Source organism: Chiloscyllium punctatum, chromosome 22, assembly GCF_047496795.1.
Source record: "Chiloscyllium punctatum isolate Juve2018m chromosome 22, sChiPun1.3, whole genome shotgun sequence".
Taxonomy (NCBI): Eukaryota; Metazoa; Chordata; class Chondrichthyes; order Orectolobiformes; family Hemiscylliidae; genus Chiloscyllium; species Chiloscyllium punctatum.
In genome coordinates this window covers 2,547,773-2,571,074 of record NC_092760.1, presented here as the reverse complement: position 1 = coordinate 2,571,074, position 23,302 = coordinate 2,547,773, and positions in this window count along the sequence as shown.

Below are 23,302 nucleotides of genomic sequence, written 5' to 3'. Positions count from 1 at the left end.
GCCCCTCTGATTCAGCTCCTCTGTTTCAGCCCCTCTGATCAGCCCCACTGATTCAGCTCCTCTGATTCTCGCCCTCTGTTTCAGCCCCTCCGTTTCTCGCCCTCTGTTTGTGCCCCTCTGTAACTCGCCCTCTGTTTCAGCCCCTGTGTTTCAGCCCCTCTGTTTCAGTCCATCTGTTTCTCGCCCTCTGTTTCTCGGCCTCTGTTTCAGCCCCTCTGTTTCTCGCCCTCTGTTTCAGCCCCTCTGTTTCTCGCCCTCCCTTTCAGCCTCTCTGTTTCTCGCCCTCTGTTTCAGCCCCTCTGTTTCAGCCCCTCTGTTTCTCGCCCTCTGTTTCAGCCCCTCTGTTTCTCGCCCTCTGTTTCAGCCCCTCTGTATCTCGCCCTCTGTTTCAGCCCCTCTGATTCAGCCCCTCTGTTTCTCCCCCTCTGTTTCAGCCCCTCTGTTTCTCGCCCTCTGTTTCTCGCCCTCTGTTTCAGCCCCTCTGTTTCTCGCCCTCTGTTTCAGCCCCTCTGTTTCTCGCCCTCTGTTTCAGCCCCTCTGTTTCTCGCCCTCCGTTTCAGCCTCTCTGTTTCTCGCCCTCTGTTTCAGCCACTCTGTTTCAGCCCCTCTGTTTCTCGCCCTCTGTTTCAGCCCCTCTGATTCAGCCCCTCTGTTTCTCCCCCTCTGTTTCAGCCCCTCTGTTTCACGCCCTCTGTTTCAGCCCCTCTGTTTCAGCCCCTCTGTTTCTCGCCCTCTGTTTCAGCCCCTCTGTTTCTCGCCCTCTGTTTCAGCCCCTCTGTTTCTCGCCCTCTGTTTCAGCCCTCTGTTTCTCGCCCTCTGTTTCAGCCCCTCTCATTCAGCCCCTCTGTTTCAGCCCCTCTGAATCAGCCCCTCTGATTCAGCTCCTCTGTTTCAGCCCCTCTGTTTCAGCCCGTCTGTTTCTCGCCCTCTGTTTCAGCCCCTCCGTTTCTCGCCATCTGTTTCAGACCCTCTGTTTCTCGCCCTCTGTTTCAGCCCCTCTGTTTCTCGCCCTCTGTTTCAGCCCCTCTGTTTCTCGCCCTCCGTTTCAGCGTCTCTGTTTCTCGCCCTCTGTTTCAGCCCCTCTGTTTCAGCCCCTCTGTTTCAGCTCCTCTGATTCAGCCCCTCTGTTTCTCGCCCTCTGTTTCAGCCCCTCCGTTTCTCGCCATCTGTTTCAGACCCTCTGTTTCTCGCCCTCTGTTTCAGCCCCTCTGTTTCTCGCCCTCTGTTTCAGCCCCTCTGTTTCTCGCCCTCCGTTTCAGCGTCTCTGTTTCTCGCCCTCTGTTTCAGCCCCTCTGTTTCAGCCCCTCTGTTTCTCGCCCTCTGTTTCAGCCCCTCTGTTTCTCGCCCTCTGTTTCAGCTCCTCTGATTCAGCCCCTCTGTTTCTCGCCCTCTGTTTCAGCCCCTCTGTTTCAGCCCCTCTGTTTCAGCCCCTCTGGTTTCAGCCCCTCTCTTTCTCGCCCTCTGTTTCACCCCCTCTGTTTCTCGCCCTCTGTTTCAGCCCATCTGTTTCTCGCCCTCTGTTTCACCCTCTCTGTTTCTCGCACTCTGTTTCAGCCCCTCTGTTTCAGCCCCTCTGTTTCTCGCCCTCTGTTTCAGCCCCTCTGTTTCTCGCCCTCTGTTTCAGCCCCTCTGATTCAGCCCCTCTCTTTCAGCCCGTCTGTTTCAGCCCCTCTGTTTCTTGCCCTCTGTTTCAGCCCCTCTGTTTCTCGCCCTCTGTTTCAGGCTCTCTGTTTCAGCCCGTCTGTTTCAGCCCCTCTGTTTCAGCCCCTCTGTTTCTCGCCCTCTGTTTCTGTCCCTCTGATTTTGCCCCTCTGTTTCAGCCCCTCTTTTTCCGCCCCTCTGTTTCTCGCCCTCTGTTTCAGCCCCTCTGTTTCGCGCTCTCTGTTTCAGCCCCTCTGTTTCAGCCACTCTGTTTCTCGCCCTCTGTTTCTGCCCCTCTGTTTCTCGCCCTGTGTTTCAGCCCCTCTGTTTCTCGCCCTCTGTTTCAGCCCCTCTGATTCAGCTCCTCTGTTTCAGCCCCTCTGATCAGCCCCACTGATTCAGCTCCTCTGATTCTCGCCCTCTGTTTCAGCCCCTCCATTTCTCGCCCTCTGTTTGAGCCCCTCTGTTTCTCGCCCTCTGTTTCAGACCCTGTGTTTCAGCCCCTCTGTTTCAGTCCATCTATTTCTCGCCCTCTGTTTCTCGGCCTCTGTTTCAGCCCCTCTGTTTCTCGCCCTCTGTTTCAGCCCCTCTGTTTCTCGCCCTCCGTTTCAGCCCCTCTGTTTCTCGCCCTCCGTTTCAGCCTCTCTGTTTCTCGCCCTCTGTTTCAGTCCCTCTGTTTCAGCCCCTCTGTTTCTCGCCCTCTGTTTCAGCCCCTCTGTTTCTCGCCCTCTGTTTCAGCCCCTCTGTATCTCGCCCTCTGTTTCAGCCCCTCTGATTCAGCCCCTCTGTTTCTCCCCCTCTGTTTCAGCCCCTCTGTTTCTCGCCCTCTGTTTCTCGCCCTCTGTTTCAGCCCCTCTGTTTCTCGCCATCTGCTTCAGCCCCTCTGTTTCAGCCCCTCTGTTTCAGCCCCTCTGTTTCTCGCCCTCTGTTTCAGCCCCTCTGTTTCTTGCCCTCTGTTTCAGCCCCTCTGTATCTCGCCCTCTGTTTCAGCCCCTCTGATTTAGCCCCTCTGTTTCTCCCCCTCTGTTTCAGCCCCTCTGTTTCTCGCCCTCTGTTTCTCGCCCTCTGTTTCAGCTCCTCTGTTTCACGCCCTCTGTTTCAGCCCCTCTGTTTCAGCCCCTCTGTTTCAGCCCCTCTGGTTTCAGCCCCTCTCTTTCTCGCCCTCTGTTTCAGCCCCTCTGTTTCTCGCCCTCTGTTTCAGGCTCTCTGTTTCAGCCCGACTGATTCAGCCCCTCTGTTTCAGCCCCTCTGTTTCTGCCCTCTGTTTCTGTCCCTCTGATTTAGCCCCTCTGTTTCAGCCCCTCTTTTTCCGCCCCTCTGTTTCTCGCCCTCTGTTTCAGCCCCTCTGTTTCGCGCTCTCTGTTTCAGCCACTCTGTTTCAGCCCCTCTGTTTCTCGCCCTCTGTTTCTGCCCCTCTGTTTCTCGCCCTGTGTTTCAGCCCCTCTGTTTCTCGCCCTCTGTTTCAGCCCCTCTGATTCAGCTCCTCTGTTTCAGCCCCTCTGATCAGCCCCACTGATTCAGCTCCTCTGATTCTCGCCCTCTGTTTCAGCCCCTCCGTTTCTCGCCCTCTCTTTGTGCCCCTCTGTTTCTCGCCCTCTGTTTCAGCCCCTGTGTTTCAGCCCCTCTGTTTCAGTCCATCTGTTTCTCGCCCTCTGTTTCTCGGCCTCTGTTTCAGCCCCTCTGTTTCTCGCCCTCTGTTTCAGCCCCTCTGTTTCTCGCCCTCTGTTTCAGCCCCTCTGTTTCTCGCCCTCCGTTTCAGCCTCTCTGTTTCTCGCCCTCTGTTTCAGCCCCTCTGTTTCAGCCCCTCTGTTTCTCGCCCTCTGTTTCAGCCCCTCTGTTTCTCGCCCTCTGTTTCAGCCCCTCTGTATCTCGCCCGCTGTTTCAGCCCCTCTGATTCAGCCCCTCTGTTTCTCCCCCTCTGTTTCAGCCCCTCTGTTTCTCGCCCTCTGTTTCCCGCCCTCTGTTTCAGCCCCTCTGTTTCTCGCCCTCTGTTTCAGCCCCTCTGTTTCTCGCCCTCTGTTTCAGCCCCTCTGTTTCTCACCCTCTGTTTCAGCCCCTCTGTTTCTCGCCCTCCGTGTCAGCCTCTCTGTTTCTCGCCCTCTGTTTCAGCCACTCTGTTTCAGCCCCTCTGTTTCTCGCCCTCTGTTTCAGCACTTCTGATTCAGCCCCTCTGTTTCTCCCCCTCTGTTTCAGCCCCTCTGTTTCACGCCCTCTGTTTCAGCCCCTCTGTTTCAGCCCCTCTGTTTCTCGCCCTCTGTTTCAGCCCCTCTGTTTCTCGCCCTCTGTTTCAGCCCCTCTGTTTCTCGCCCTCTGTTTCAGCCCCTCTATTTCTCGCCCTCTGTTTCAGCCCCTCTGTTTCAGCCCCTCTGTTTCAGCCCCTCTGTTTCAGCCCCTCAGTTTCTCGCGCTCTGTTTCACCCCCTCTGTTTCTCGCCTTATGTTTCAGCCCCTCTGTTTTTCGCCCTCTGTTTCAGCCCCTGTGTTTAAACCCCTCTGTTTCAGTCCCTCATTTTCTCGCCCTCTGTTTCAGCCCCTCAGTTTCTCGCCCTCTGTTTCAGCCCCTCTGTTTCTCGCCCTCTGTTCCAGCCCCTCTGTTTCAGCCCCTCTGTTTCAGCCCCTCAGTTTCTCGCCCTCTGTTTCAGCCACTCTGATTCAGCTCCTCTGTTTCAGCCCCTCTGAATCAGCCCCACTGATTCAGCTCCTCTGATTCTCGTCCTCTGTTTCAGCCCCTCCGTTTCTCGCCCTCTGTTTGAGCCCCTCTGTTTCTCGCCCTCTGTTTCAGCCCCTGTGTTTCAGCCCCTCTGTTTCAATCCATCTGTTTCTCGCCCTCTGTTTCTCGGCCTCTGTTTCAGCCCCTCTGTTTCTCGCCCTCTGTTTCAGCCCCTCTGTTTCTCGCCCTCTGTTTCAGGCCCTCTGTTTCTCGCCCTCCGTTTCAGCCTCTCTGTTTCTCGCACTCTGTTTCAGCCCCTCTGTTTCAGCCCCTCTGTTTCTCGCCCTCTGTTTCAGCCCCTCTGTTTCTCGCCCTCTGTTTCAGCCCCTCTGTATCTCGCCCTCTGTTTCAGCCCCTCTGATTCAGCCCCTCTGTTTCTCCCCCTCTGTTTCAGCCCCTCTGTTTCTCGCCCTCTGTTTCTCGCCCTCTGTTTCAGCCCCTCTGTTTCTCGCCCTCTGTTTCAGCCCCTCTGTTTCTCGCCCTCTGTTTCAGCCCCTCTGTTTCTCGCCCTCTGTTTCAGCCCCTCTGTTTCTCGCCCTCCGTTTCAGCCTCTCTGTTTCTCGCCCTCTGTTTCAGCCACTCTGTTTCAGCCCCTCTGTTTCTCGCCCTCTGTTTCAGCCCCTCTGATTCAGCCCCTCTGTTTCTCCCCCTCTGTTTCAGCCCCTCTGTTTCACGCCCTCTGTTTCTGCCCCTCTGTTTCAGCCCCTCTGTTTCAGCCCCTCTGTTTCTCGCCCTCTGTTTCAGCCCCTCTGTTTCTCGCCCTCTGTTTCAGCCCCTCTGTTTCTCGCCCTCTGTTTCAGCCCCTCTATTTCTCGCCCTCTGTTTCAGCCCCTCTGTTTCAGCCCCTCTGTTTCAGCCCCTCTGTTTCTCGCGCTCTGTTTCACCCCCTCTGTTTCTCGCCCTCTGTTTCAGCCCCTCTGTTTTTCGCCCTCTGTTTCAGCCCCTGTGTTTAAACCCCTCTGTTTCAGTCCCTCATTTTCTCGCCCTCTGTTTCAGCCCCTCTGTTTCTCGCCCTCTGTTTCAGCCCCTCTGTTTCTCGCCCTCTGTTCCAGCCCCTCTGTTTCAGCCCCTCTGTTTCAGCCCCTCTCTTTCTCGCCCTCTGTTTCAGCCCCTCTGTTTCTCGCCATCTGTTTCAGCCCATCTGTTTCTCGCCCTCTGTTTCAGCCTCTCTGTTTCTCGCCCTCTGTTTCAGCCCCTCTGTTTCAGCCACTCTGTTTCTCGCCCTCTGTTTCAGCCCCTCTGTTTCAGCCCCTCTGTTTCAGCCCCTCTGATTCAGCCCCTCTCTATCAGCCCCTCTGATTCAGCCCCTCTGTTTCAGCCCCTCTGTTTCAGCCACTCTGTTTCAGCCCGTCTGTTTCTCACCCTCTGTTTCAGCCCCTCTGTTTCTCGCCCTCTGTTTCAGGCTCTCTGTTTCAGCCCGTTTGTTTCAGCCCCTCTGTTTCTCGCCCTCTGTTTCAGCCCCTCTGTTTCTCGCCCTCTGTTTCAGCCCCTCTGTTTCTCGCCCTCTGTCTCAGCCCCTGTGTTTAAACCCCTCTGTTTCGGTCCCTCTTTTTCTCGCCCTCTGTTTCTCGCCCTCTGTTTCAGCCCCTCTGTTTCTCGCCCTCTGTTTCAGCCCCTCTGTTTCAGCCCCTCTGTTTCAGCCCCTCTGTTTCAGCCCCTCTCTTTCTCGCCCTCTGTTTCAGCCCCTCTGTTTCTCGCCCTCTGTTTCAGCCCATCTGTTTCTCGCCCTCTGTTTCAGCCTCTCTGTTTCTCGCCCTCTGTTTCAGCCCCTCTGTTTCAGCCACTCTGTTTCTCGCCCTCTGTTTCAGCCCCTCTGTTTCAGCCCCTCTCTTTCTCGCCCTCTGTTTCAGCCCCTCTGTTTCTCGCCCTCTGTTTCAGCCCATCTGTTTCTCGCCCTCTGTTTCAGCCTCTCTGTTTCTCGCCCTCTGTTTCAGCCCCTCTGTTTCAGCCCCTCTGTTTCTCGCCCTCTGTTTCAGCCCCTCTGTTTCTCGCCCTCTGTTTCAGCCCCTCTGATTCAGCCCCTCTCTTTCAGCCTCTCTAATACAGCCCCTCTGTTTCAGCCCCTCTGTTTCAGAACCTCTGTTTCAGCCCCTCTGTTTCAGCCCATCTGTTTCTCGCCCTCTGTTTCAGCCCCTCTGTTTCTCGCCCTCTGTTTCAGGCTCTCTGTTTCAGCCCGTCTGTTTCAGCCCCTCTGTTTCAGCCCCTCTGTTTCTCGCTCTCTTTTTCTCGCCCGCTGTTTCTGCCCGTTTGTTTCTCGCCCTCTGTTTCAGCCCCTCTGTTTCAGCCCCTCTGATTCAGCCCCTCTGTTTCACGCCCCTCTGTTTCTCGTCCTCTGTTTCAGCCCCTCTGTTTCAGCCCCTCTGTTTCAGCCCCTCTGTTTCTCGCACTCTGTTTCAGCCCCACTGTTTCTCGGCCTCTGTTTCAGCCCCTCTGTTTCTCGCCCTATGTTTCAGCCCCTCTGTTTCAGCCCCTCTGTTTCAGCTCCTCTGTTTCTCGCCCTCTGTTTCAGCCCCTCTGTTTCTCGCCCTCTGTTTCATCCCCTCTGTTTCAGCCCCTCTGTTTCAGCCCCACTGTTTCTCGCCCTCTGTTTCAGCCCCTTTGTTTCTCGCCCTCTGTTTCAGCCCCTCTGTTTCATCCCCTCTGTTTCTCGCCCTCTGTTTCAGCCCCTCTGTTTCTCGCCCTCTGTTTCAGCCCCTCTGTTTCTCGCCCTCTGTTTCAGCCCTTCTGTATCTCGCCCTCTGTTTCAGCCCCTCTGATTCAGCCCTTCTGTTTCTCCCCCTCTGTTTCAGCCCCTCTGTTTCTCGCCCTCTGTTTCTCGACCTCTGATTCAACCCCTCTGTTTCTCGCCCTCTGTTTCAGCCCCTCTGATTCAGCCCCTCTGTTTCTCGCCCTCTGTTTCAGCCCCTCTGTTTCACGCCCTCTGTTTCAGCCCCTCTGTTTCAGCCCCTCTGTTTCAGCCCCTCTGTTTCTCGCCCTCTGTTTCAGCCCCTCTGTTTCTCGCCCTCTGTTTCAGCCCCTCTGTTTCTCGCCCTCTGTTTCAGCCCCTCTATTTCTCGCCCTCTGTTTCAGCCCCTCTGTTTCAGCCCCTCTGTTTCAGCCCCTCTGTTTCTCGCGCTCTGTTTCACCCCCTCTGTTTCTCGCCCTCTGTTTCAGCCCCTCTGTTTTTCGCCCTCTGTTTCAGCCCCTGTGTTTAAACCCCTCTGTTTCAGTCCCTCTTTTTCTCGCCCTCTATTTCAGCCCCTCTGTTTTTCGCCCTCTGTTTCAGCCCCTCTGTTTCTCGCCCTCTGTTCCAGCCCCTCTGTTTCAGCCCCTCTGTTTCAGCCCCTCTCTTTCTCGCCCTCTGATTCAGCCCCTCTGTTTCAGAACCTCTGTTTCAGCCCCTCTGTTTCAGCCCATCTGTTTCCCGCCCTCTGTTTCAGCTCCTCTGTTTCTCGCCCTCTGTTTCAGGCTCTCTGTTTCAGCCCGTCTGTTTCAGCCCCTCTGTTTCAGCCCCTCTTTTTCTCGCCCTCTTTTTCTCGCCCGCTGTTTCTGCCCGTTTGTTTCTCGCCCTCTGTTTCAGCCCCTCTGTTTCAGCCCCTCTGATTCAGCCCCTCTGATTCAGCCCCTCTGTTTCTCGCCCTCTTTTTCTCGCCCGCTGTTTCTGCCCGTTTGTTTCTCGTCCTCTGTTTCAGCCCCACTGTTTCTCGGCCTCTGTTTCAGCCCCTCTGTTTCTCGCCCTATGTTTCAGCCCCTCTGTTTCAGCCCCTCTGTTTCAGCTCCTCTGTTTCTCGCCCTCTGTTTCAGCCCCTCTGTTTCTCGCCCTCTGTTTCAGCCCCTCTGTTTCAGCCCCTCTGTTTCAGCCCCACTGTTTCTCGCCCTCTGTTTCAGCCCCTCTGTTTCTCGCCCTCTGTTTCAGCCCCTCTGTTTCATCCCCTCTGTTTCTCGCCCTCTGTTTCAGCCCCTCTGTTTCTCGTCTTCTGTTTCAGCCCCTCTGATTCAGCCCCTCTGTTTCAGCCCCTCTGATTCAGCCCCTCTGTTTCAGCCCCTCTGTTTCAGCCCCTCTGTTTCAGCCCCTCTGTTTCAGCCCCTCTGTTTCTCGCCCTCTGTTTCTCACCCTCTGTTTCTCGCCCTCTGTTTCAGCCCCTCTGTTTTTCGCCCTCTGTTTCAGCCCCTCTGTTTCAGCCCCTCTGTTTCTCGCCCTCTGTTTCTGCCCCGCTGTTTCTCGCCCTCTGTTTCAGCCCCTCTGTTTCTCGCCCTCTGTTTCAGCCCCTCTGATTCAGCCCCTCTGTTTCAGCCCCTCTGTTTCTCCCCCTCTGTTCCAGCCCCTCTGTTACTCGACCTCTGTTTCAGCCCCTCTGTTTCAGCCCCTCTGTTTCAGTCCCTCTGTTTCTCGCCCTCTGTTTCTCGCCCTCGGTTTCAGCCACTCTGGATCTCGCCCTCTTTTTCAACCCCACTGTTTCTCGCCCACTGTTTCAGGCCCTCTGTTTCAGCCCCTCTGTTTCAGCCGCTCTGTTTCAGCCCCTCTGTTTCTCGCCCTCTGTTTCAGCCCCTCTGTTTCTCGCCCTCGGTTTCAGGCTCTCTGTTTCTCGCTCTCTGTTTCAGCCCCTCTGTTTCCGCCCCTCTGTTTCAGCCGCTCTGTTTCTCGCCCTCTGTTTCAGCCCCTCTGTTTCCCGCCCACTGTTTCAGCCCTTCTGTTTCTCGCCCTCTGTATCAGCCCCTCTGTTTCAGTCCCTCTGTTTCAGCCCCTCTGTTTCAGCCCCTCTGTTTCTCGCACTCTGTTTCCCGCCCTCTGTTTCAGCCCCTCTGTTTCTCGCCCTCTGTTTCAGCCCCTCTGTTTCAGCCCCTCTGATTCAGCCCCTCTGATTCAACCCCTCTGTTTCTCGCCCTCTGTTTCAGCCCCTCAGTTTCAGCCCTTCTGTTTCAGCCCCTCTGTTTCAGCCGCTCTGTTTCTCGCCCTCTGTTTCAGCCCCTCTGTTTCTCGCCCTCTGTTTCAGCCCCTCTGTTTCTCGCCCTCTGTTACAGCCTCTCTGTTTCTCGCCCTCTGTTTCAGCCCCTCTGTTTTTGCCCCTCTGTTTCAGCCTCTCTGTTTCAGCCCCTCTGTTTCTCGCCCTCTGTTTCAGACCCTCTGTTTCTCGCCCTCTGTATCAGCCCCTCTGTTTCAGCCCCTCGGTTTCAGCCCCTCTGTTTCAGCCCCTCTGATTCAGTCCTTCTGTTTCAGCCCCTCTGTTTCTCGCCCTCTGTTTCAGCCTCTCTGTTTCTCGCCCTCTGTTTCAGCCCCTCTGTTTCAGCCCCTCAGTTTCAGCCCCTCTGTTTCAGCCCCTCTGTTTAAGCCCCTCTGATTCAGTCCTTCTGTTTCAGCCCCTCTGTTTCTCACCCTCTGTTTCAGCCCCTCTGTTTCTCGCCCTCTGTTTCAGCCCCTCTGTTTCAGCCCCTCAGTTTCAGCCCCTCTGTTTCTCGACCTCTGTTTCAGCCCCTCTGTTTCTGGCCCTCTGTTTCTGCCCCTCTGATTTAGCCCCTCTGTTTCTCGCCCTCTGTTTCAGCCCCTCTGTTTCTCGCCCTCTGTTTCAGCCCCTCTGTTTCAGCCCCTCTGTTTCAGCCCCTCTGTTTCAGCCCCTCTCTTTCTTGCCCTCTGTTTCAGCCCCTCTGTTTCTCGCCCTCTGTTTCAGCCCATCTGTTTCTCGCCCTCTGTTTCAGCCTCTCTGTTTCTCGCCCTCTGTTTCAGCCCCTCTGTTTCAGCCACTCTGTTTCTCGCCCTCTGTTTCAGCCCCTCTGTTTCAGCCCCTCTCTTTCTCGCCCTCTGTTTCAGCCCCTCTGTTTCTCGCCCTCTGTTTCAGCCCATCTGTTTCTCGCCCTCTGTTTCAGCCTCTCTGTTTCTCGCCCTCTGTTTCAGCCCCTCTGTTTCAGCCCCTTTGTTTCTCGCCCTCTGTTTCAGCCCCTCTGTTTCTCGCCCTCTGTTTCAGCCCCTCTGATTCAGCCCCTCTCTTTCAGCCTCTCTAATTCAGCCCCTCTGTTTCAGCCCCTCTGTTTCAGAACCTCTGTTTCAGCCCCTCTGTTTCAGCCCATCTGTTTCTCGCCCTCTGTTTCAGCCCCTCTGTTTCTCGCCCTCTGTTTCAGGCTCTCTGTTTCAGCCCGTCTGTTTCAGCCCCTCTGTTTCAGCCCCTCTGTTTCTCGCTCTCTTTTTCTCGCCCGCTGTTTCTGCCCGTTTGTTTCTCGCCCTCTGTTTCAGCCCCTCTGTTTCAGCCCCTCTGATTCAGCCCCTCTGTTTCACGCCCCTCTGTTTCTCGTCCTCTGTTTCAGCCCCTCTGTTTCAGCCCCTCTGTTTCAGCCCCTCTGTTTCTCGCACTCTGTTTCAGCCCCACTGTTTCTCGGCCTCTGTTTCAGCCCCTCTGTTTCTCGCCCTATGTTTCAGCCCCTCTGTTTCAGCCCCTCTGTTTCAGCTCTTCTGTTTCTCGCCCTCTGTTTCAGCCCCTCTGTTTCTCGCCCTCTGTTTCATCCCCTCTGTTTCAGCCCCTCTGTTTCAGCCCCACTGTTTCTCGCCCTCTGTTTCAGCCCCTTTGTTTCTCGCCCTCTGTTTCAGCCCCTCTGTTTCATCCCCTCTGTTTCTCGCCCTCTGTTTCAGCCCTTCTGTATCTCGCCCTCTGTTTCAGCCCCTCTGATTCAGCCCTTCTGTTTCTCCCCCTCTGTTTCAGCCCCTCTGTTTCTCGCCCTCTGTTTCTCGCCCTCTGTTTCAGCCCCTCTGTTTCTCGCCCTCTGTTTCAGCCCCTCTGATTCAGCCCCTCTGTTTCTCGCCCTCTGTTTCAGCCCCTCTGTTTCACGCCCTCTGTTTCAGCCCCTCTGTTTCAGCCCCTCTGTTTCAGCCCCTCTGTTTCTCGCCCTCTGTTTCAGCCCCTCTGTTTCTCGCCCTCTGTTTCAGCCCCTCTGTTTCTCGCCCTCTGTTTCAGCCCCTCTATTTCTCGCCCTCTGTTTCAGCCCCTCTGTTTCAGCCCCTCTGTTTCAGCCCCTCTGTTTCAGCCCCTCTGTTTCTCGCGCTCTGTTTCACCCCCTCTGTTTCTCGCCCTCTGTTTCAGCCCCTCTGTTTTTCGCCCTCTGTTTCAGCCCCTGTGTTTAAACCCCTCTGTTTCAGTCCCTCTTTTCTCGCCCTCTTTTTCAGCCCCTCTGTTTTTCGCCCTCTGTTTCAGCCCCTCTGTTTCTCGCCCTCTGTTCCAGCCCCTCTGTTTCAGCCCCTCTGTTTCAGCCCCTCTCTTTCTCGCCCTCTGATTCAGCCCCTCTGTTTCAGAACCTCTGTTTCAGCCCCTCTGTTTCAGCCCATCTGTTTCTCGCCCTCTGTTTCAGCTCCTCTGTTTCTCGCCCTCTGTTTCAGGCTCTCTGTTTCAGCCCGTCTGTTTCAGCCCCTCTGTTTCAGCCCCTCTGTTTCTCGCCCTCTTTTTCTCGCCCGCTGTTTCTGCCCGTTTGTTTCTCGCCCTCTGTTTCAGCCCCTCTGTTTCAGCCCCTCTGATTCAGCCCCTCTGATTCAGCCCCTCTGTTTCTCGTCCTCTGTTTCAGCCCCTCTGTTTCAGCCCCTCTGATTCAGCCCCACTGTTTCTCGGCCTCTGTTTCAGCCCCTCTGTTTCTCGCCCTATGTTTCAGCCCCTCTGTTTCAGCCCCTCTGTTTCAGCTCCTCTGTTTCTCGCCCTCTGTTTCAGCCCCTCTGTTTCTCGCCCTCTGTTTCAGCCCCTCTGTTTCAGCCCCTCTGTTTCAGCCCCACTGTTTCTCGCCCTCTGTTTCAGCCCCTCTGTTTCTCGCCCTCTGTTTCAGCCCCTCTGTTTCATCCCCTCTGTTTCTCGCCCTCTGTTTCAGCCCCTCTGTTTCTCGCCTTCTGTTTCAGCCCCTCTGATTCAGCCCCTCTGTTTCAGCCCCTCTGATTCAGCCCCTCTGTTTCAGCCCCTCTGTTTCAGCCCCTCTGTTTCAGCCCCTCTGTTTCAGCCCCTCTGTTTCTCGCCCTCTGTTTCTCACCCTCTGTTTCTCGCCCTCTGTTTCAGCCCCTCTGTTTTTCGCCCTCTGTTTCAGCCCCTCTGTTTCAGCCCCTCTGTTTCTCGCCCTCTGTTTCTGCCCCGCTGTTTCTCGCCCTCTGTTTCAGCCCCTCTGTTTCTCGCCCTCTGTTTCAGCCCCTCTGATTCAGCCCCTCTGTTTCAGCCCCTCTGTTTCTCCCCCTCTGTTCCAGCCCCTCTGTTACTCGACCTCTGTTTCAGCCCCTCTGTTTCAGCCCCTCTGTTTCAGTCCCTCTGTTTCTCGCCCTCTGTTTCTCGCCCTCGGTTTCAGCCACTCTGTTTCTCGCCCTCTTTTTCAACCCCACTGTTTCTCGCCCACTGTTTCAGGCCCTCTGTTTCAGCCCCTCTGTTTCAGCCGCTCTGTTTCAGCCCCTCTGTTTCTCGCCCTCTGTTTCAGCCCCTCTGTTTCTCGCCCTCGGTTTCAGCCTCTCTGTTTCTCGCTCTCTGTTTCAGCCCCTCTGTTTCCGCCCCTCTGTTTCAGCCGCTCTGTTTCTCGCCCTCTGTTTCAGCCCCTCTGTTTCCCGCCCACTGTTTCAGCCCTTCTGTTTCTCGCCCTCTGTATCAGCCCCTCTGTTTCAGTCCCTCTGTTTCAGCCCCTCTGTTTCAGCCCCTCTGTTTCTCGCACTCTGTTTCCCGCCCTCTGTTTCAGCCCCTCTGTTTCTCGCCCTCTGTTTCAGCCCCTCTGTTTCAGCCCCTCTGATTCAGCCCCTCTGATTCAACCCCTCTGTTTCTCGCCCTCTGTTTCAGCCCCTCAGTTTCAGCCCTTCTGTTTCAGCCCCTCTGTTTCAGCCGCTCTGTTTCTCGCCCTCTGTTTCAGCCCCTCTGTTTCTCGCCCTCTGTTTCAGCCCCTCTGTTTCTCGCCCTCTGTTACAGCCTCTCTGTTTCTCGCCCTCTGTTTCAGCCCCTCTGTTTTTGCCCCTCTGTTTCAGCCTCTCTGTTTCAGCCCCTCTGTTTCTCGCCCTCTGTTTCAGACCCTCTGTTTCTCGCCCTCTGTATCAGCCCCTCTGTTTCAGCCCCTCGGTTTCAGCCCCTCTGTTTCAGCCCCTCTGATTCAGTCCTTCTGTTTCAGCCCCTCTGTTTCTCGCCCTCTGTTTCAGCCCCTCTGTTTCTCGCCCTCTGTTTCAGCCCCTCTGTTTCAGCCCCTCAGTTTCAGCCCCTCTGTTTCAGCCCCTCTGTTTAAGCCCCTCTGATTCAGTCCTTCTGTTTCAGCCCCTCTGTTTCTCACCCTCTGTTTCAGCCCCTCTGTTTCTCGCCCTCTGTTTCAGCCCCTCTGTTTCAGCCCCTCAGTTTCAGCCCCTCTGTTTCTCGACCTCTGTTTCAGCCCCTCTGTTTCTGGCCCTCTGTTTCTGCCCCTCTGATTTAGCCCCTCTGTTTCAGCCCCTCTGTTTCAGCCCCACTGTTTCTCGCCCTCTGTTTCAGCCCCTCTGTTTCGTGCTCTCTGTTTCAGCCCCTCTGTTTCAGCCACTCTGTTTCTCGCCCTCTGTTTCAGCCCCTCTGTTTCTCGCCCTCTGTTTCAGCCCCTCTGTTTCTCGCCCTCTGTTTCATCCCCTCTGATTCAGCCCCTCTATTTCAGCCCCTCTGAATCAGCCCCTATGATTCAGCCCCTCTGTTTCAGCCCCTCTGTTTCAGCCCCTCTGTTTCTCGCCCTCTGTTTCAGCCCCTCTGTTTCTCGCCCTCTGTTTCAGCCCCTCTGATTCAGCCCCTCTGTTTCTCGCCCTCTGTTTCAGCCCCTCTGTTTCACGCCCTCTGTTTCAGCCCCTCTGTTTCAGCCCCTCTGTTTCAGCACCTCTGTTTCTCGCCCTGATTTCGGCCCCTCTGTTTCTCACCCTCTGTTTCAACCCCTCTATTTCTCGCCCTCTGTTTCAGCCCCTCTGTTTCAGCCCCTCTGTTTCTCGCCCTCTGTTTCAGCCCCTCTGTTTCGCGCTCTCTGTTTCAGCCCCTCTGTTTCAGCCACTCTGTTTCTCGCCCTCTGTTTCTGCCCCTCTGTTTCTCGCCCTCTGTTTCAGCCCCTCTGTTTCTCGCCCTCTGTTTCAGCCCCTCTCATTCAGCCCCTCTGGTTCAGCCCCTCTGAATCAGCCCCTCTGATTCAGCTCCTCTGTTTCAGCCCCTCTGTTTCAGCCCGTCTGTTTCTCGCCCTCTGTTTCAGCCCCTCCGTTTCTCGCCATCTGTTTCAGACCCTCTGTTTCTCGCCCTCTGTTTCAGCCCATCTGTTTCTCGCCCTCTGTTTCAGCCCCTCTGTTTCTCGCCCTCCGTTTCAGCCTCTCTATTTCTCGCCCTCTGTTTCAGCCCCTCTGTTTCAGCCCCTTTGTTTCTCGCCCTCTGTTTCAGCCCCTCTGTTTCTCGCCCTCTGTTTCAGCCCCTCTGATTCAGCCCCTCTGTTTCTCGCCCTCTGTTTCAGCCCCTCTGTTTCACGCCCTCTGTTTCAGCCCCTCTGTTTCAGCCCCTCTGTTTCAGCCCCTCTGTTTCTCGCCCTCTGTTTCGGCCCCTCTGTTTCTCGCCCTCTGTTTCAGCCCCTCTGTTTCTCGCACTCTGTTTCAGCCCCGCTATTTCTCGCCCTCTGTTTCAGCCCCTCTGTTTCAGCCCCTCTGTTTCAGCCCCTCTGTTTCTCACGCTCTGTTTCAGCCCCTCTGTTTCTCGCCCTCTGATTCAGCCCCTCTGTTTTTCGCCCTCTGTTTCAGCCCCTGTGTTTAACCCCCTCTGTTTCAGTCCCTCTTTTTCTCGCCCTCTGTTTCTCGCCCTCTGTTTCAGCCCCTCTGTTACTCGACCTCTGTTTCAGCCCCTCTGTTTCAGCCCCTCTGTTTCAGCCCCTCTGTTTCTCGCCCTCTGTTTCGGCCCCTCTGTTTCTCGCCCTCTGTTTCAGCCCCTCTGTTTCTCGCACTCTGTTTCAGCCCCGCTATTTCTCGCCCTCTGTTTCAGCCCCTCTGTTTCAGCCCCTCTGTTTCTCACGCTCTGTTTCAGCCCCTCTGTTTCTCGCCCTCTGATTCAGCCCCTCTGTTTTTCGCCCTCTGTTTCAGCCCCTGTGTTTAAACCCCTCTGTTTCAGTCCCTCTTTTTCTCGCCCTCTGTTTCTCGCCCTCTGTTTCAGCACCTCTGTTTCTCGCCCTCTGTTTCAGCCCCTCTGTTTCTCGCCCTCTGTTTCAGCCCCTCTGTTTCAGCCCCTCTCTTTCTCGCCCTCTGTTTCAGCCCCTCTGTTTCTCGCCATCTGTTTCAGCCCATCTGTTTCTCGCCCTCTGTTTCAGCCTCTCTGTTTCGCGCAGTCTGTTTCAGCCCCTCTGTTTCAGCCCCTCTGTTTCTCGCCCTCTGTTTCAGCCCCTCTGTTTATCGCCCTCTGTTTCAGGCTCTCTGTTTCAGCCCGTCTGTTTCAGCCCCTCTGTTTCTCGCCCTCTGTTTCAGCCCCTCTGTTTCTCGCACTCTGTTTCAGCCCCTGTGTTTAAACCCCTCTGTTTCAGTCCCTCTTTTTCTCGCCATCTATTTCTCGCCCTCTGTTTCAGACCCTCTGTTTCTCGCCCTCTGTTTCAGCCCCTCTGTTTCAGCCCCTCTGTTTCAGCCCTTCTGGTTTCAGCCCCTCTGTTTCTCGCCCTCTGTTTCAGCCCCTCTGTTTCTCGCCCTCTGTTTCAGCCCATCTGTTTCTCGCCCTCTGTTTCACCCTCTCTGATTCTCGCCCTCCGTTTCAGCCTCTCTGTTTCTCGCCCTCTGTTTCAGCCCCTCTGTTTCAGCCCCTCTGTTTCTCGCCCTCTGTTTCAGCCCCTCTGTTTCTCGCCCTCTGTTTCAGCCCCTCTGATTCAGCCCCTCTGTTTCTCGCCCTCTGTTTCAGCCCCTCTGTTTCACGCCCTCTGTTTCAGCCCCTCTGTTTCAGCCCCTCTGTTTCAGCCCCTCTGTTTCTCGCCCTCTGTTTCGGCCCCTCTGTTTCTCGCCCTCTGTTTCAGCCCCTCTGTTTCTCGCACTCTGTTTCAGCCCCGCTATTTCTCGCCCTCTGTTTCAGCCCCTCTGTTTCAGGCCCTCTGTTTCAGCCCCTCTGTTTCAGCCCCTCTGTTTCTCGCGCTCTGTTTCAGCCCATCTGTTTCTCGCCCTCTGTTTCAGCCCCTCTGTTTTTCGCCCTCTGTTTCAGCCCCTGTGTTTAAACCCCTCTGTTTCAGTCCCTCTTTTTCTCGCCCTCTGTTTCTCGCCCTCTGTTTCAGCCCCTCTCTTTCTCGCCCTCTGTTTCAGCCCCTCTGTTTCAGCCCCTCTCTTTCTCGCCCTCTGTTTCAGCCCCGCTGTTTCTCGCCATCTGTTTCAGCCCATCTGTTTCTCGCCCTCTGTTTCAGCCTCTCTGTTTCTCGCACTCTGTTTCAGCCCCTCTGTTTCAGCCCCTCTGTTTCTCGCCCTCTGTTTCAGCCCCTCTGTTACTCGACCTCTGTTTCAGCCCCTCTGTTTCAGCCCCTCTGTTTCAGTCCCTCTGTTTCTCGCCCTCTGTTTCTCGCCCTCGGTTTCAGCCACTCTGTTTCTCGCCCTCTTTTTCAACCCCACTGTTTCTCGCCCACTGTTTCAGGCCCTCTGTTTCAGCCCCTCTGTTTCAGCCGCTCTGTTTCAGCCCCTCTGTTTCTCGCCCTCTGTTTCAGCCCCTCTGTTTCTCGCCCTCGGTTTCAGCCTCTCTGTTTCTCGCTCTCTGTTTCAGCCCCTCTGTTTCCGCCCCTCTGTTTCAGCCGCTCTGTTTCTCGCCCTCTGTTTCAGCCCCTCTGTTTCCCGCCCACTGTTTCAGCCCTTCTGTTTCTCGCCCTCTGTATCAGCCCCTCTGTTTCAGTCCCTCTGTTTCAGCCCCTCTGTTTCAGCCCCTCTGTTTCTCGCACTCTGTTTCCCGCCCTCTGTTTCAGCCCCTCTGTTTCTCGCCCTCTGTTTCAGCCCCTCTGTTTCAGCCCCTCTGATTCAGCCCCTCTGATTCAACCCCTCTGTTTCTCGCCCTCTGTTTCAGCCCCTCAGTTTCAGCCCTTCTGTTTCAGCCCCTCTGTTTCAGCCGCTCTGTTTCTCGCCCTCTGGTTCAGCCCCTCTGTTTCTCGCCCTCTGTTTCAGACCCTCTGTTTCTCGCCCTCTGTTACAGCCTCTCTGTTTCTCGCCCTCTGTTTCAGCCCCTCTGTTTTTGCCACTCTGTTTCAGCCTCTCTGTTTCAGCCCCTCTGTTTCTCGCCCTCTGTTTCAGACCCTCTGTTTCTCGCCCTCTGTATCAGCCCCTCTGTTTCAGCCCCTCGGTTTCAGACACTCTGTTTCAGCCCCTCTGATTCAGTCCTTCTGTTTCAGCCCCTCTGTTTCTCGCCCTCTGTTCCAGCCCCTCTGTTTCTCGCCCTCTGTTTCAGCCCCTCTGTTTCAGCCCCTCAGTTTCAGCCCCTCTGTTTCAGCCCCTCTGTTTAAGCCCCTCTGATTCAGTCCTTCTGTTTCAGCCCCTCTGTTTCTCACCCTCTGTTTCAGCCCCTCTGTTTCTCGCCCTCTGTTTCAGCCCCTCTGTTTCAGCCCCTCAGTTTCAGCCCCTCTGTTTCTCGACCTCTGTTTCAGCCCCTCTGTTTCTGGCCCTCTGTTTCTGCCCCTCTGATTTAGCCCCTCTGTTTCAGCCCCTCTGTTTCAGCACCACTGTTTCTCGCCCTCTGTTTCAGCCCCTCTGTTTCATGCTCTCTGTTTCAGCCCCTCTGTTTCAGCCACTCTGTTTCTCGCCCTCTGTTTCAGCCCCTCTGTTTCTCGCCCTCTGTTTCAGCCCCTCTGTTTCACGCCCTCTGTTTCAGCCCCTCTGTTTCAGCCCCTCTGTTTCAGCCCCCCTGTTTCTCGCCCTCTGTTTCGGCCCCTCTGTTTCTCGCCCTCTGTTTCAGCCCCTCTGTTTCTCGCACTCTGTTTCAGCCCCGCTATTTCTCGCCTTCTGTTTCAGCCCCTCTGTTTCAGGCCCTCTGTTTCAGCCCCTCTGTTTCAGCCCCTCTGTTTCTCGCGCTCTGTTTCAGCCCATCTGTTTCTCGCCCTCTGTTTCAGCCCCTCTGTTTTTCGCCCTCTGTTTCAGCCCCTGTGTTTAAACCCCTCTGTTTCAGTCCCTCTTTTTCTCGCCCTCTGTTTCTCGCCCTCTGTTTCAGCCCCTCTCTTTCTCGCCCTCTGTTTCAGCCCCTCTGTTTCAGCCCCTCTCTTTCTCGCCCTCTGTTTCAGCCCCGCTGTTTCTCGCCATCTGTTTCAGCCCATCTGTTTCTCGCCCTCTGTTTCAGCCTCTCTGTTTCTCGCCCTCTGTTTCAGCCCCTGTGTTTAAACCCCTCTGTTTCGGTCCCTCTTTTTCTCGCCCTCTGTTTCTCGCCCTCTGTTTCAGCCCCTCTGTTTCTCGCCCTCTGTTTCAGCCCCTCTGTTTCAGCCCCTCTGTTTCAGCCCCTCTGTTTCAGCCTCTCTCTTTCTCGCCCTCTGTTTCAGCCCCTCTGTTTCTCGCCCTCTGTTTCAGCCCATCTGTTTCTCGCCCTCTGTTTCAGCCTCTCTGTTTCTCGCCCTCTGTTTCACCCCCTCTGTTTCAGCCCCTCTTTTTCTCGCCCTCTGTTTCACCCCCTCTGTTTCTCGCCCTCTGTTTCAGCCCCTCTGTTTTTCGCCCTCTGTTTCAGCCCCTGTGTTTAAACCCCTCTGTTTCAGTCCCTCTTTTTCTCGCCCTCTGTTTCAGCCCCTCTGTTTCTCGCCCTCTGTTTCAGCCCCTCTGTTTCTCGCCCTCTGTTCCAGCCCCTCTGTTTCAGCCCCTCTGTTTCAGCCCCTCTCTTTCTCGCGCTCTTTTTCAGCCCCTCTGTTTCTCGCCATCTGTTTCAGCCCATCTGTTTCTCGCCCTCTGTTTCAGCCTCTCTGTTTCTCGCCCTCTGTTTCAGCCCCTCTGTTTCAGCCACTCTGTTTCTCGCCCTCTGTTTCAGCCCCTCTGTTTCTCGCCCTCTGTTTCAGCCCCTCTGATTCAGCCCCTCTCTTTCAGCCCCTCTGATTCAGCCCCTCTGTTTCAGCCCCTCTGTTTCAGCCCCTCTGTTTCAGCCCGTCTGTTTCTCGCCCTCTGTTTCAGCCCCTCTGTTTATCGCCCTCTGTTTCAGGCTCTCTGTTTCAGCCCGTCTGTTTCAGCCCCTCTGTTTCTCGCCCTCTGTTTCAGCCCCTCTGTTTCTCGCCCTCTGTTTCAGCCCCTCTGTTTCTCGCCCTCTGTTTCAGCCCCTGTGTTTAAACCCCTCTGTTTCGGTCCCTCTTTTTCTCGCCCTCTGTTTCTCGCCCTCTGTTTCAGCCCCTCTGTTTCTCGCCCTCTGTTTCAGCCCCTCTGTTTCAGCCCCTCTGTTTCTGCCCCTCTCTTTCTCGCCCTCTGTTTCAGCCCCTCTGTTTCTCGCCCTCTGTTTCAGCCCATCTGTTTCTCGCCCTCTGTTTCAGCCTCTCTGTTTCTCGCCCTCTGTTTCAGCCCCTCTGTTTCAGCCCCTCTGTTTCTCGCCCTCTGTTTCAGCCCATCTGTTTCTCGCCCTCTGTTTCAGCCCCTCTGATTCAGCCCCTCTCTTTCAGCCTCTCTAATTCAGCCCCTCTGTTTCAGCCCCTCTGTTTCAGAACCTCTGTTTCAGCCCCTCTGTTTCAGCACATCTGTTTCTCGCCCTCTGTTTCAGCCCCTCTGTTTCTCGCCCTCTGTTTCAGGCTCTCTGTTTCAGCCCGTCTGTTTCAGCTCCTCTGTTTCAGCCCCTCTGTTTCTCGCCCTCTTTTTCTCGCCCGCTGTTTCTGCCCGTTTGTTTCTCGCCCTCTGTTTCAGCCCCTCTGTTTCTCGCCCTCCGTTTCAGCCTCTCTGTTTCTCGCCCTCTGTTTCAGCCACTCTGTTTCAGCCCCTCTGTTTCTCGCCCTCTGTTTCAGCCCCTCTGTATCTCGCCCTCTGTTTCATCCCCTCTGTATCTCGCCCTCTGTTTCAGCCCCTCTGATTCAGCCCCTCTGTTTCTCCTCCTCTGTTTCAGCCCCTCTGTTTCACGCCCTCTGTTTCAGCCCCTCTGTTTCAGCCCCTCTGTTTCAGCCCCTCTGTTTCTCGCCCTCTGTTTCAGCCCCTCTGTTTCTCGCCCTCTGTTTCAGCCCCTCTATTTCTCGCCCTCTGTTTCAGCCCCACTGTTTCAGCCCCTCTGTTTCAGCCCCTCTGTTTCAGACCCTCTGTTTCTCGCGCTCTGTTTCACCCCCTCTGTTTATCGCCCTCTGTTTCAGCCCCTCTGTTTTTCGCCCTCTGTTTCAGCCCCTGTGTTTAAAACCCTCTGTTTCAGTCCCTCTTTTTCTCGCCCTCTGTTTCAGCCCCTCTGTTTCTCGCCCTCTGTTTCAGCCGCTCTGTTTCTCGCCCTCTGTTCCAGCCCCTCTGTTTCAGCCCCTCTGTTTCAGCCCCTCTCTTTCTCGCGCTCTGTTTCAGCCCCTCTGTTTCTCGCCATCTGTTTCAGCCCATCTGTTTCTCGCCCTCTGTTTCAGCCTCTCTGTTTCTCGCCCTCTGTTTCAGCCCCTCTGTTTCAGCCACTCTGTTTCTCGCCCTCTGTTTCAGCCCCTCTGTTTCTCGCCCTCTGTTTCAGCCCCTCTGATTCAGCCCCTCTCTTTCAGCCCCTCTGATTCAGCCCCTCTGTTTCAGCCCCTCTGTTTCAGCCCCTCTGTTTCAGCCCATCTGTTTCTCGCCCTCTGTTTCAGCCCCTCTGTTTCAGGCTCTCTGTTTCAGCCCGTCTGTTTCAGCCCCTCTGTTTCTCGCCCTCTGTTTCAGCCCCTCTGTTTCTCGCCCTCTCTTTCAGCCCCTCTGTTTCTCGCCCTCTGTTTCAGCACCTGTGTTTAAACCCCTCTGTTTCGGTCCCTCTTTTTCTCGCCCTCTGTTTCTCGCCCTCTGTTTCAGCCCCTCTGTTTCTCGTCCTCTGTTTCAGCCCCTCTGTTTCAGCCCCTCTGTTTCAGCCCCTCTCTTTCAGCCTCTCTCTTTCTCGCCCTCTGTTTCAGCCCCTCTGTTTCTCGCCCTCTGTTTCAGCCCATCTGTTTCTCGCCCTCTGTATCAGCCTCTCTGTTTCTCGCCCTCTGTTTCAGCCCCTCTGTTTCAGCCCCTCTGTTTCTCGCCCTCTGTTTCAGCCGCTCTGTTTCTCGCCCTCTGTTTCAGCCCCTCTGATTCAGCCCCTCTCTTTCAGCCTCTCTAATTCAGCCCCTCTGTTTCAGCCCCTCTGATTCAGCCCCTCTGATTCAGCCCCTCTGTTTCTCGTCCTCTGTTTCAGCCCCTCTGTTTCAGCCCCTCTGTTTCAGCCCCTCTGTTTCTCGCCCTCTGTTTCAGCCCCACTGTTTCTCGGCCTCTGTTTCTGCCCCTCTGTTTCTCGCCCTATGTTTCAGCCCCTCTGTTTCAGCCCCTCTGTTTCAGCTCCTCTGTTTCTCGCCCTCTGTTTCAGCCCCTCTGTTTCTCGCCCTCTGTTTCAGCCCCTCTGTTTCAGCCCCTCTGTTTCAGCCCCACTGTTTCTCGCCCTCTGTTTCAGCCCCTTTGTTTCTCGCCCTCTGTTTCAGCCCCTCTGTTTCATCCCCTCTGTTTCTCGCCCTCTGTTTCAGCCCCTCTGTTTCTCGCCTTCTGTTTCAGCCCCTCTGATTCAGCCCCTCTGTTTCAGCCCCTCTGATTCAGCCCCTCTGTTTCAGCCCCTCTGTTTCAGCCCCTCTGTTTCAGCCCCTCTGTTTCATCCCCTCTGTTTCTCGCCCTCTGTTTCTCACCCTCTGTTTGTCGCCCTCTGTTTCAGCCCCTCTGTTTTTCGCCCTCTGTTTCAGCCCCTCTGTTTCAGCCCCTCTGTTTCTCGCCCTCTATTTCTGCCCCGCTGTTTCTCGCCCTCTGTTTCAGCCCCTCTGTTTCTCGCCCTCTGTTTCAGCCCCTCTGATTCAGCCCCTCTCTTTCAGCCCCTCTGTTTCTCCCCCTCTGTTCCAGCCCCTCTGTTTCTGCCCCTCTGTTTCAGCCACTCTGTTTCAGCCCCTCTGATTCAGCCCCTCTGATTCAGCCCCACTCATTCAGCCCCTCTGTTTCAGCCCCTCTGTTTCAGCCCCTCTGTTTCTCGGCCTCTGTTTCTGCCCCTCTGTTTTTCGCCCTCTTTTTCAGCCCCTGTGTTTCAGCCCGTCTGTTTCAGCCTCTCTGTTTCTCGCCCTCTGTTTCAGCCCCTCTGTTTCTCACTCTCTGTTTCAGCCCCTCTGATTCAGCCCCTCTGTTTCAGCCCCTCTGTTTCAGCCCCTCTGTTTCTCGCCCTCTTTTTCAGCCCCTCTGTTTCTCGCCCTCTGTTTTAGCCCCTCTGTTTCAGCCGCTCTGTTTCAGCCCCTCTGTTTCTCACCCTCTGTTTCAGCCTCTCTGTTTCTCGCTCACTGTTTCAGCCCCTCTGTTTCTTCCCCTCTGTTTCAGCCCCTCTATTTCAGCCCCTCTGTTTCAGCCCCTCTGTTTCAGCCCCTCTGATTCAGCCCCTCTGTTTCAGCCCCTCTGAATCAGCCCCTCTGATTCAGCCCCTCTGTTTCAGCCCCTCTGTGTCAGCCCCCCTTTATCTCGCCCTCTTTTTCAGCCCCTCTGTATCTCGCCCTCTGTTTCATCCCCTCTGTATCTCGCCCTCTGTTTCAGCCCCTCTGATTCAGCCCCTCTGTTTCTCCTCCTCTGTTTCAGCCCCTCTGTTTCACGCCCTCTGTTTCAGCCCCTCTGTTTCAGCCCCTCTGTTTCAGCCCCTCTGTTTCTCGCCCTCTGTTTCAGCCCCTCTGTTTCTCGCCCTCTGTTTCAGCCCCTCTATTTCTCGCCCTCTGTTTCAGCCCCACTGTTTCAGCCCCTCTGTTTCAGCCCCTCTGTTTCAGACCCTCTGTTTCTCGCGCTCTGTTTCACCCCCTCTGTTTATCGCCCTCTGTTTCAGCCCCTCTGTTTTTCGCCCTCTGTTTCAGCCCCTGTGTTTAAAACCCTCTGTTTCAGTCCCTCTTTTTCTCGCCCTCTGTTTCAGCCCCTCTGTTTCTCGCCCTCTGTTTCAGCCGCTCT